The following is a 13,336-nucleotide window of genomic DNA, read 5'->3' on the forward strand; positions in this document are numbered from 1 at the left end:
GGGAGAGGGAGAGGGAGAGGGAGAGAGAGAGAGAGAGAGAGAGAGAGAGAGAGAGAGAGAGAGAGAGTTCCTTGTTGCTGCCCTGCTCCCTCTCCCCTTTTTATTAACTCTGGGACCATAACCCATGCAGTGGTCTGCACACATTCAGGGTTTCTCTGCTTACCTCAGGTGATCATCTCTAAGCATCTTCACAGATAAACCTAAAGGCTGTTGCTAAATCCAGTCAAGCAAAAAATGAAGATTAACTACTGTTCTCACCAACCATGCACAAGACTTCATATCTAGAAGAGAAAATCTAAGTAAAAGAGTGAAATTGGACTGACTACACATATTTCTCAAGACTATCAAAGTTTGTATCTCATCAGAGCATATTTTCTTGTTTCAGCCCAGAGTCCCCATTGATAAGCAGATCTGTATACTCTCTAAATTGATCCAATTTCAGACCTTCCTTATCTTTACAACTCTCCAACTAGGTGACATCATATTTTCATACACTTGTCTAAACTTCCCTTGACCTTCATGACTGAAACCTGGTCAGTCCTGAAAATATATTTGCAATCTAGATTCAGAATTATAACAATTTTTCATTCAGCCCCCAATGCTACAGATCCTAAAATGAATGACCTCGCTGTCTTGATTTTATCTAACAATTGGCATTTCACTTTTTTAAAGCTCCAGATTTTTTTAAAAAGCATCTTAACAATACCCTGTTCACATACTAACACGTGCTACATGAGCTAAACACACACAGAGATACTTCATAAACAAAGACTCTGATTATTACAAAAATATAGTAAGCATATAACATCTGGAAAGGGTTAACATGACTTCCAAAGCAGTCAGCAGGGAGAAAAGGCATAGACTCTCTCTGTCAATTTATTTTTAGGCAACAACTTGCACTTTATCACACAAAAAAACATTCTAGTTTCAAAAATGTCCCCTTTACTTAAAATTTAATTAATTGTTCATTGTCATTGTTTTATATCGAACTCTGTCCTTTGAATATATGGAAAGATATATGGCTGACTTCCCATGGTGGCCTAGATCTGATTTCTGAAATCGGCACTTCATAAACCAATCACTTCTAGACTTTTCAGGCCATCGGCAGTCATTTCCTCATATAGAAAAGCAAACAAACCTTACCAAAGCCTTTCATAAGTAAAGGTTGAAATTATTCTGAACAGATGAGGTTCAGCTGGAACAAGACCAGCATAAGCAAGGAAACCAGGAAAGGGGGTGTGGAGGATGGGCTGGAAGAATACGTGATTATGCCACCCTATTATTTATTAGAAACATTATAAAATATTGAAAATAAACTATGTAATGGATATTAACATCCTGTTTTCCATACATGCTGAGTGACAATGGAGAGTGAACATTTTGCACCTCCAAAGATGATTTCCTAAGCATTATTTGGATGAAAATAAACATGAACAAAAAAGAGTACCCAAAACTATTGCAATCAAAGAGAAAAAAAAAATAGAACACTCAACTAACATTCTTTTCCTTTAATCTTTATATAAAATTATCTGCTAATTATTTTTATGTATTCAAACTATCTGGTAGTATTTTTACACCTTTTAATACTAGAAAATCAAGGATGGTATCTACATTCTGTGTACCTGATGTCAACTGAATTGGAGTGGTGCCATCATAACCTCATTTATATGGTAATTGTCTTGAAGGCCTCACATACATCACGGGGAAGCTCAAAATTCACTAAGTGAAAAATAAAATAATTATTCAAATAATTATACAGCTTAAGGTACATCATTTATTCCAAGAGCGATTTGATCTTGAATTTTAAAGTTTTGAGTCAATAACTTTTAAAAAGATTAACTTTAGGTAAAATTCTCTCTGTCACAGACATTTGGAGTGAAGTGGTTTTATGTCATGTCAACCTTGCTAAGCTCAATATTTTCTGCATATTTTCTGTGAAGATTGGAAGAAGAAAGTTATGAGAAATATGAATGACTCAGGAGAGGCACAACCATTTCCTGACTTATGTTATTGTTTATTGACTGAGTCATCTTGCTGTTAAGAGAAAATATGTCTGTAGATTTTAGTTTTTTCTTGATTACACCTACCTTATATCCATAGTCCCTCAACTGCCTAATGTCTGGATTTTAAGCATCTCATTTAGAAGGAAGAAAAACAACTTAAAGGAAGTCACTCAACTAGCTCTATCAATTGGGCAGGGTATGACTTTTGTAACCCATGGAGGGTGCTGCTTACTGGCTTGCTTAGAATCCTCTCTTATGGAACTAGCCCAGAAAGAGTATTATCTTCAGTGGGCTGGGCCCTTCCCCATGAGTCACAAATTAAGAAATTGGCCTCCAGGCTGGCCTAAACCCTGATCTTATGAAATCATTTTCTCACTTGAGGTTCCCTTCTCTACAATAAGTTACACTCACGTATGTATGCCAACATACATATATATGGTTTTGCTTCTCTAATTAAACTAAACTGTTAAATTCACATCTCCACTTATTGTCACCTGTGCATGTGTCACTAAATTTAGCAGTGTCTCTGTTCTCCTTGGTTATAAGTCAGGTCAGAAAGAAATGAACAATTTCATTTGGTTTCAGAAGCATTATTGCTTCATTTCCTCCTTTAAACTCTGTACAATCCTTCTGTCAAAATGGTGGTGACCATTTAACTCCTATCAAATCCTTGTTTAGCTTTAAATTATAAACACTTTTTCAATTTGGGGTTCTCTCTTACCATGTTTTAGCTCCATGGAGACTTTATCAGCAGTTTATTAATTATTCTTCTAGATAATGAAGGAAACCTTGTTCACATGACCCATACAGTAATAAATAACATGTTGTGTAATGAAAGCCTTTGTAAATATTTATCTTATTATATTTAAAGGTTTATTACATAAATTATATCTACAAGGACCTCAGTTTAATGAAATGAAACCAATGTTTATATACCAGAAACTGTGGTAGCAAATACTTTTTAATAGAATGTGCAAGAACCACCCACTTCAAAAATTAAAAAGTTTACAACATGTTGTCTCAGTTTATATGATATGAAAAAATAATTGTATCCTTATTTTTTATGAATTTCTTATGAAGTGTTAATTGTTTATAAAATCCACACATAATTTTTATAAAAAAAATTTAAATAATTTATGTGTAATTCTCTAAAAGGAAAAATACCACCAACCAGCAATAATGAAAAACTTGGAATTTCACTCAGTGCATATGTACATACATAAAGCAGAAATTTGTACCTAGCTAGGGAACTTAATAGTGAAATAGAACAGTGTCTACTGCTGGACTCTTCCCATGGCTGTTTAAAGAGTTACAATAAAGATCTTTCCTTGTGTTCACACACTATATTCTCAAGTAAATTGAACAAGTTTTATCCTGTGTAAAACTGACTTTAAGATAGATCTTTTCTCATAGAATTAGCATTAGTCATTAAAGTAAGCACACATTCAATAAATATTACTTATGTTGTATGTGATGGTTTAAGTGAAAATGACCCCATAGACTCATGTGTTGGTCTCCAGTTGGTTGAACTGTTTGGAAAGGAGTACAAGATGCAGCATTATTGGGGTAAGTGTGTTACTAGAGTCAGGATTTGAGGTTTTATACACCTACCTCATTCCCAGCTCTCTCTCTCTCTCTCTCTCTCTCTCTCTCTCTCTCTCTCTCTCTCTCTCGTGCTTATGAATAAAGATGTAAGCTCTTAGAAACTGCTCCAAGTACGTTCTTAGCTAGTGTTCCAGAACATGCCTTCTGTCATCTTCCCCAAAGATGGTCATGGATTCTAAACCTCTGAAACAGTAAGCCCCAAATAAACTTTTTTTTGTAAACTTGCTTGATCATGGTACCTTATCACAGCCTCACAACAAAAAAGTAACAAGGACAGAAGGTAAGTACATTTTATTCCAGAAGGCCTTTTTTTTTTTTGGTAGTTTGTTTTGTTGTTAGTTTGTATGTTTTGGAGGAATAATCTTTCTACACAGTCCTTACTGTCCTAGAACTCAGTATTTAGATGAAATTTTTCTATAATAACAGAGATCCATCTGCCTCCTAAGTAGTCTGGTTAAAGGTATGCAGCAATAATCACGTGAGGTCTTCATAATGGTTTTTTATAGAGGCCAAAATATATTCTCTAAAGATATCTGAAAACAAAAAGTAATTAGTATTTTGAAGTAATTTTGTGTTTGCTTCTTTTGAGACATATAGACTGCTAAGAAATTTAAAAAGGATGTACATATGAGGGCTAAGGATCACATTTATTATTTTCTCTAATGTCATGAGATTCTTTTTTCTTTCCCATATTGACAATTGAGTCATAAGTGCTCAGTACATAAGTGGAATCCTGTAACATGAAGGGCCAGGCCTGCTTGTTGTTGGGGTTTTGTCCCGCCCGGTTCCCCACAACTGTTTAGCCCCAAAGAAAATCACACATAGTTCTCCATAAATTATAAGCTGATTGGCCCATTAGCTCTAGCCTCTCACTGACTAATTCTCACATCTTGATTAATCCATGTGGCTCAGTACCTTTTTTCAGTGGGACAGATCACATCCTGCTGCTTTGGTGGTCTGGGCAGGAGTGGGAGGAATCAACTAACTCCTTCCCAGAATTCTCCTGTTCTCATTACATCATTTCTACTTCCTGTCTGGTTTTCCCACCTATATTTCCTGCCTGGCCAATCAGCGTTTATTTATAACATGACTGACAGAATACAGACAATTCTCCCGCACCAGAATCCAAAGTGATGGCTAGTCTTCCCATGTTTACATTTTCACTTCTCAAACTCAGTGTTTAACAAGTCAAATTTCCATGGGTTCATTTAGTCTACAATGATTAGATTCCACATTCCTCCAAATTCCTCATGTTCAAAACATCTTTTGTTACCTTAATTTCAAAATATATGCTTAGCTAAGTATAAATAGCATGTTTTTGGTAACAGTTCTTTCTTTAGAAATCTTTAGATGTTCTTCAATTTAATTGACACTTGACCAATCAGAAAGCTGAAAGTAGATACAGGGAACTTTTTTCTTTATAATTTACATACTTTTCCTGTTTATTTGTGGTCTATGTACTTCTGAACAACCAATTATTCTTGTTCTATATCTTCTTGCTTCTTTACTAGTCTGTCTACTGCATTGATGTGTTTATATTTCCTATGTTTTTTGATTGCCTTTCTTTGTACCAATAATCCATTTAGCTTATTTATTTTTTTCATACTAATGTTTATTAGATACATGAAGTCATTTTCTATTGTTATATCATTTTATCTCTCTCGCTTTTCAATATCATTTTGTTCCTCATTCTCCTGTTGCTACTTAGTTCTTATTTTTAGTGTTTTTGCTTATACCTTGTTATAATTTAATTTTGTTTTTAAAGTTTTCGTATAACCTGGGATTGTTTTTCCCTTTCATGGTTATGTAATTTTTTTACAGTTTGGTGAAACAATACCTTAAAAGGCTTCCCAATGTCAGTGTTTCAATCAACTCTTTCCAAGAAGTGTGGGAATATTTTCCTATCACTTAGCTTGAGTCAGCCTTCATATAATTTTAGCCACAGGAAAGTGGATTTTTGTTTAAAGGACAGTTCTCTAGAAAACTTGGGCATGTATGTGAAATGTAAACAGCATAAAATGTAAACAGCACTGTGGCATAGTCATGGCTTCTTCTCAACTACAGTCCAGTAAGTCCTGCCTTCACAAAGATGTAGAAAATTCTTGTGTACCCAGACTGCTCATTCATTTCCAGACTGCTCATACCAAAATAATTATATAGAAACTATATTAATTACAACATTTTTCAGCCAGTGACTCGGGTATATTTTTAGCTAGCTCTTACATCTTAAATTAACCCACTTCAATTAATCTGTGTATTGCCCCAACACTGTGGCTTACCGGGTAAGGATCTGAAAACAATCCAGCTGTCTCCTTCAGCAGCTACTTGACATCTTCCTGACTCTGCCTACTCTGTTTGGATTTCATGCCTGGCTGCACTTCCATAGGCCGAAGCACCTTTATTCATCAACCAATAAAGCAACACATATACAGAAGGACATTCCACATCAATTCCCACTTAGGTAACTCTGAAAAGACCTTTCTACTTAAGTCTCAACTGTGGATCTTAAGGTAGTATAGCCACCCAGTGTATCCTGCTCTTAGTGATGCCTAATTAGGGGTCCAACAATGACTATCTTTTCCCTTTGGCACAGGTCAACCCACAGTGCCCTTTAACCACCAAGTGCAATATGACTTCAGTCTATGAGCTAGCCATGTGCTGTGCAGTAGTCCAGAGATTCAGTACTAATTCCACTCTGCATATCTGGAGTAGTTAAATGGCAAAACAACGATACCAAGGAATTTACAGGGAGAGTGCCTGTCTGGTATCATGCTATTATAGGTTTTCTTTCTTTCTTTTTTTTCCCTGAGACCTGGTTTCTCTGTAGCTTTGGAGCCTGTCCTGGAACTAGCTCTTGTTGACCAGGCTGGCCTGAACTCACGGAGATCTGCCTGCCTCTGCATCACAAGATCTGGTATTAAAGGCATGTGTCACCACCACCTAGTTAGGTTTTATTTATTACTAGAAGCAAAACTGAGTCCTGGCTTCAACTCCAGTTGATTTTTCATATGGAAATCCACTAAGAACTACCCTCAACTATTTTCCCGGACAACCTGGAAGTCAACTGTCCATCCAGCCACCACTATATGATCTAGATTTAAATCTAATCAAATGTAATGACAAAGACATACTCAGAAGATCATTGTTTCTTCAAATGCATGGACAGAAACTGAGCAAATGGTCATATAACTCAATTAATCTTTGGCAATGACATACACAGGCAAAAACATTTCTCATGAGGACTGAACTGTCTCTTCAAAAAATGATTTTTGCAAAAGTATATATTCACATCATAAAGAATAATATTGGACCATTAACTTCTATCATAAACAATATAAAATCAAAATATATTTAAATGTGGCACCAGAAGTCATAAAGCACCTCAAGAAAAAGATTTTTAAAAAAAGTCCCTGAGGTTAGTATGCCAAAAGCAAGGAAAGAAAACCTAAACTGTATAAAACTAAGAAAACCTTCTACACAGAAAAGGGACAGTCAGCACAGTGAAAAGGCAATCAGTGGAATATGAGAGCTATTTCCCTAACATCTGATAAGGGGTTAACTCCAAACCATACAAAGAACTCATAGGAATATGAATATAGCAAAAACATAAACAACCTATTAAGTGGGCTATGGAACCGAATGAATTATTTTAAAGCAGACATATAAATGGCAGACAGGCATATGAGAATGTTTCAGGACAGTAAGATAAGAACACTTGTATTGCAAACATGATGGCCTTGGTTTAATAACCAGATACACAGTAGAGGAAGAGAACCAGTTTCCAAACATTGTTCTCTGACCTCCACATGCACTCCATGGAACACACATACCCAACTCTTACACCATACATACATAGGAAGGGGGGTATAAATAAAATAAAGTTTAAGAAAAATTCAGCATCTCAGCATCATTGATAATCAATGTAAAGTAACTCAAAACTAAAAAACACCTACTTTCAATCCTGTTAAAATAAATATTATTTTTAAAAGTCTAGAAGGAACAAATATGGTCAAGATACAAAAAATTCAGAAGCAGAAAACAATTGATAAAATGGCAGTTATGACAGTCATTATAGAAAACAGTGTGACAGACTCTAAAAAATAAAATTAGAAGTGCCACATGACCCAACAAACTTCCTTCTGGGTACCTATCTATAGGAAATAAAGTCAAATGCTAAAAAGATGCTTATACTTCCATACTTATTGCAGGTTCAGCATAATAGACAAGAAAGAACTTGCATTTGCTGTTAATCGAATGGGTGAAAAATAGAAAGAGGGTGAAATTCGAACAACCAGACAATGTGCATACATACATGTGAGCATACACTAATGCAGAAACAAACATACAGACAGACAGACAGACAAATAGAATGTGTGAAAGAAGCATCTAAACGCGGTTTTCCTCTTCAGAAGTGTGATTTAAAGGGGTGATTAGAAAATATGTCAGAGTTTCATTAATGCACATTTGCCATGCAAAAGCAGGCAAATTGTTCTAGAGATTATGCTATTTATTTCTCACCAAAATGTTCTTTCTATTTCTTTATGTATTTTTTAAGTGATGAACGATATCTTTTACAACCTTTAATTCTCAGGTACTTTCAATTCAAAGGTCACTATTCTTTACCAAGTTTGTTACCATGTAGCTGAGAGACTGAGAAGTTTTCTTTCACCTCCTCCATTCCTTGTCAAGTTGTAATGTGTGTCATAGCACAGGAAATGAAGCATAAAGACACACATTTCTCTGTAGCTCTCCGGAGATGTAAAACTTGAAAGCATCAAACACCTGATAATGTGAGAAGCTGACTGTATCCCTTCAATTTTATAGTCATCCCTTATTTCAAAATGATGCTCTATCTCATTCATTGAAGATATATTCATAATACCCAGAAACTGGACCCAACCTATATTTCTGTCACAGAAGAATGGGTAAAGGAAATGTGGTGACTTTACACAATGGATTATTACTCAGTCACCCATTAGAAAAAATGACATGTTGAATAGTGGTGGCATGTGCCTTTAATCCCAACACTTGGGAGGTAGAGGCAGGTGGATCTCTATGAGTTCAAGGCCAGCCTGGTCTACAAAGCCAGGTCCAAGACAGCTATGACTGCTACACAGAAAAACCCTGTCTCAAAAAAAAAAAAAAACGACGTCATGAAATTTGCTAGTAAATGGATGGAACTAGAAAAAAATCATCCTGAATGAGGTAACCAAGACCTAGAAAGATAAATGTGGTATATATTCATTTATATGTGGATATTAGTTACTACGTAGTTGACAACCAATGATTAGCCCATTGACCCAGTGAAGTAAGGTATAGAGAAAGAGAATATGGAGGGAACAAATTTCTCTGGGAGGAGAAAAAAGAATAGATACTATGAAATGTAAGAGTATGGGGGGGATGGGAAGGGAAGGATCAAGTGGGATGGGGAAGGGAGATAGGGTTGAGAGAGGAAATTCAGAAAGAGACAGCTGGAATTGAGGGGTATTTGAAAAATGGTATAGAAACCTAATGCAGTGGAAACTTCCAAAAATGTATGAGGGTGGCCCTAGTGAGACCTCCTAATAATGGAGGACAAAGAGTCCCAATTGGTGATCTCTTGTTAAACAAGGTTTCTAATTCAGGGACTAGGTTGCACTCAATTGAGTTAGTGGCCAAAGTAGTCCCATGAAAAACAAGCTGTTGCCAAGACAATGGATTGCTCTCTACAAACTAGAATTTGGGTCCCATTGCTGAGAACAACACACACACAACTCATTGAATATGGAGAAGTTGAGCCTAGAGCCTTAACTCCTACATTCTAGTATTGTTGTGATGGGAAGATATTCTTCAGGCTACTAAAAGAGGAACATAATTATTAACCCAGCCACAAAACCTGTGACCTGTAGCCTGTCCTGCCTGTAAGATATACTAGGGCAATGATAGCACAGAACTTGTGCGAGTGGAGTAGCCAAATAAACTGATTTGACTTAAGGCCTGACCCATGAGATAGATCCCATACATGACACTGCTTGGCTGAACAAGGACCAAAGACTAGATAGCCCAGAGTCCTATGACAAAACCAAACACTACTGTTCTAAAAAAATAAAAAAGATCAATAAAATGACTCCTACTGGTGTTCTGTTATACTCATAGATGAGTACCTTATTCAGTCATTATCAGGGAAAGATTCCTCCTTCAACAGATGAGAGCCAGTGCAGAGACCCACAGCCAGACATTGCAACATGAGCAAGTTCTTGGAAAACTTACTTCCAAATAGGATGTCTCTGTCAAATCCCTCCATTCAGAGCTCAGAAACTGTAACAGAAGAGTATGCAGAAGGCATATAAGATCCAGAGATAATAGAGGACCCCAGGAGAACAAGGCCGTCTGAATCAACAAAGTAAGGCTTAGATGAATTCAAAGAGACTGAATCAGCCAAACCTGAATCCTACAAGGGTCGGGCATCAGGTCTTTTGTGTATATACTATAGCTTTCATCTTACTGTTTTATGGGACTTCTCAATGTGAAAATGAGTGAGCCCTTGATTCTTGTGCCTGCTCTTGGGACTCCTCTCCTTTCTGGGTTGCCTGACACAGCCTTGATGTTATGGCTATTATTTTATGTTATTTTTTTTTGTCAAAAAGAACTAATGAGGAAGTAGAAATGTGTATCACTATGGTGTTTTGAGTAGAATGTCCCCCATAGGCTAAGGTATTGGAACACCAGGTCTCCATTTGGTTTTACTGTTTGCGAAGGTACAGGTGGTGCCTTCTGCTGGAAGATGGGTTTTGAGTATTTATAGTCCCCTTCCACCTCCAGGTTTCACTCTCTCTGCTTTCTCCTTATGGGTTGAGAAATGTGCTCTCTCGGCTCCTGCTCCAGCCACATGCTGCCGTGCCTTCTTCACTGTTATGGATTCTCCCTCTGGAACCATGAGCCAAAATGAACTCTTTCTTGCATTAAAAAATTTATTACCACTAACAGATTGTCCTGTGTTATTCCTTACACGGTGACTGAAAATACTTAAAACAAGAGCTGACTGGCAGAAACCACCAAGTCCACCCAAGAGGTGGGTGAGCTGTTCTTGGAGCCCTGCTCACAGGTAGGGAATGCCTCAACCTGCCCTGGCCCTTTTGTTGTTGTTGTTGTTGTTTTCCAAGCTGGAGTCAAACATTGAAAGTAAGTCCTCTCTGAGGCCTCATAATTTTTGCCTTCCCTTTATCCACCTGGTTTAAAGGCCACCTGCTAAAGAATGCTTATATCCTGAGTTCATGTTTGCTTTCTGAAAGCATAGCTTCTAGGTATACTGACTTTAAGAAAGAGAGGGGTATATTTGCAGTTAATTTTGTGATTAAGAATTTAACTACTGATTTTCTTCTCCCTCTCTTGTGTGGAATTCATTTAGTCTGCACTTTTGATATCAAACAGGTATGAGCTAGGAGATTAAAACAAGGATGGAGGAATGCAGCTGGGCACCCAACAGATAGAAATACAAATTCCCATGAAACTTAATAAACCATCAAGATAAATGCTTTGCAATAGAATCATGAAGAGATATCAAAAGCACAGTTTCTAAACATCTCCTTCGGTGACTTTTTACTATGACATTCTATAAAACTTTGTAATGAAGGACTATATTGGGAAGAATTTAAAGGGAAATGACGTAAGAAGGGCTTGAAATAATATTTAAATTATCTGTGAAGTTTGTGTGTTAGGTCTGGCTGACTGTAGATTCGGTGGCTAGTGTGCCCATAACTCCTGAGCTGCAGATACCCTCCACAGGAAAGACAGCAGGATCAAAGAGTGGCTCTGGACTGGGGTGTTTACTCCCCAGTTTATACATCTTATCTGAAAATTAACATTGATCTCACCGTGGCAATAGAAATCATCCTGTGTCTCCACTACAGTCATTACAAAAATAATGTGAAAGTGTCATGAATTAATCATGTATCATTTTCAATTAACTGAAAAGTGGTTTTAGGAAACAAAAGTTCCCACATTCAGGCTCCATAGCCTTCTAATCTCACAGTTGGCACTTAACTTTAGACATGCGCATGGCAGAACATCACGAGGATCTCTTCCTCTTCTAGTTTAAGAGTAGTGAATACAAAAGCTAAAAGTGAACAACTGGACTCTTACATACTTGGGGTATAAATACTTTTTTATTAATATTCCAAATTTTTCATACAACATATTTTGATCATTTTCTTTCCATTTTCCTAACTCCTTCAAGCTCCTAACTCGCCTAACTTCATTTTTTCTCTCAAAAAAAATTCAAAACAAACAACAACAAAAATTACCAAACCAGACCAAAACAGAAAGCACGCAAAAATATGAAGTCTGTTTTATGTTAGCCAACTATTCCTGGGCATGGAGCCTGACCTGGAGTGCAGTTGATATACTCAGTGTCACTCCATTGCAGGAAACCAAATTTCCCTTTCCCTGTTGTTTCTGGAAGACTGTTACTTTGGAGTCATCTACCTTTTGTGACTGCTATAATCCTTCCACCTCCTCTTCTACATGGAACTCTGAGCACTAAGAAGTTGGAGGTTGATAAACATATCTCCTTCGAGGCTAAGCACTGAAAAAGTCTCTCTTTCTGCAGATATTTTACTTGTGGGTTTCTGTGCTAATTACAACCAAAAGAAATTTCTCTGACAAGGACTAGTGATACTCTGATCTATGGATATAGCAATATATCATTAGGCATAATTTTATTGCTATGCTCATCTAGCAAAGTAATATACATCTTGCCGTGTAACTTGGCAACTGAATATCAATATTTTGAATGTTGTGCAGGAGATTGTAAAGTTCCATGAAAGCAAGGTCAACTGTTCTAGGATAAAATATACCTGCATGTAAGTCCTATTGCTTCATTTGTGAACGAAACCTGGAAAACTCATGCCTGAAGAAAAACTCTTCAGGTTTTTCTTTAATACGGTAAACTATTTTGTATTATTTTAAGAAATAATACCTGCATTAACCGAAGCCAGTTTGTATTTCTTGTACCCAAAGAACTTCAGTTGTTATGGTATTGAAGATGTGATTCAAAAAGAAACACATCTTATCAATAACACTTTCATTTTTCTAAAACAACTCTCTTTAACCCTTTCATGACCGCCATTAATTGATAAGTAGACTACTGCCAGCCCATGGCCCTTACAAAAAAAAAAAAAAATGAGATCTACAAATCAATCTACACTCCTCTTGCCAGGACATGTTCTCTGGCACAGGACTGCTCTGCCCAGAGGAAGAGATGCTTTTGTAAAATATTCATACAAAAGCACCATCTGCTTGGAGAGCCATAAACCCATCGCCTAATCAGCCACGAGGGGTGCCTTTTCTAATCGGCACGAAGAAGACATATGGGTATTGGCCCAGACTCCTCACTAGCTTTCCAAAATGATCATTTTTCTCCCTCAAACTTCAAAATTCAGAACTCTTAAACCTAATTACTCTTATCTTTTCCAGTGTCCAAGAGTTACGTCTGAATTACATTTCTTTATGTAATTCTGAATAAGTTTCATGTTGCTCTCATATTTATTTCAAAACTGTCATTATAAAATATTTGTATATAAGTTGCCAATGTCTACAAAGGATCTGGAATCACAGGAGGGTGGTAAGTGTCTCTCCTGATCACAGTGCCAACAGCTATCAAATTAGAAAGCAGACAAATTAGAAGCATAGTATCTATTTTCAGACTTAAAGTGATTTGGAGATGCTGAACGATGCTTTTGTTTTAACAT

This window comes from Microtus ochrogaster, linkage group LG10 (assembly GCF_000317375.1).
Source record: "Microtus ochrogaster isolate Prairie Vole_2 linkage group LG10, MicOch1.0, whole genome shotgun sequence".
Lineage (NCBI taxonomy): Eukaryota > Metazoa > Chordata > Mammalia > Rodentia > Cricetidae > Microtus > Microtus ochrogaster.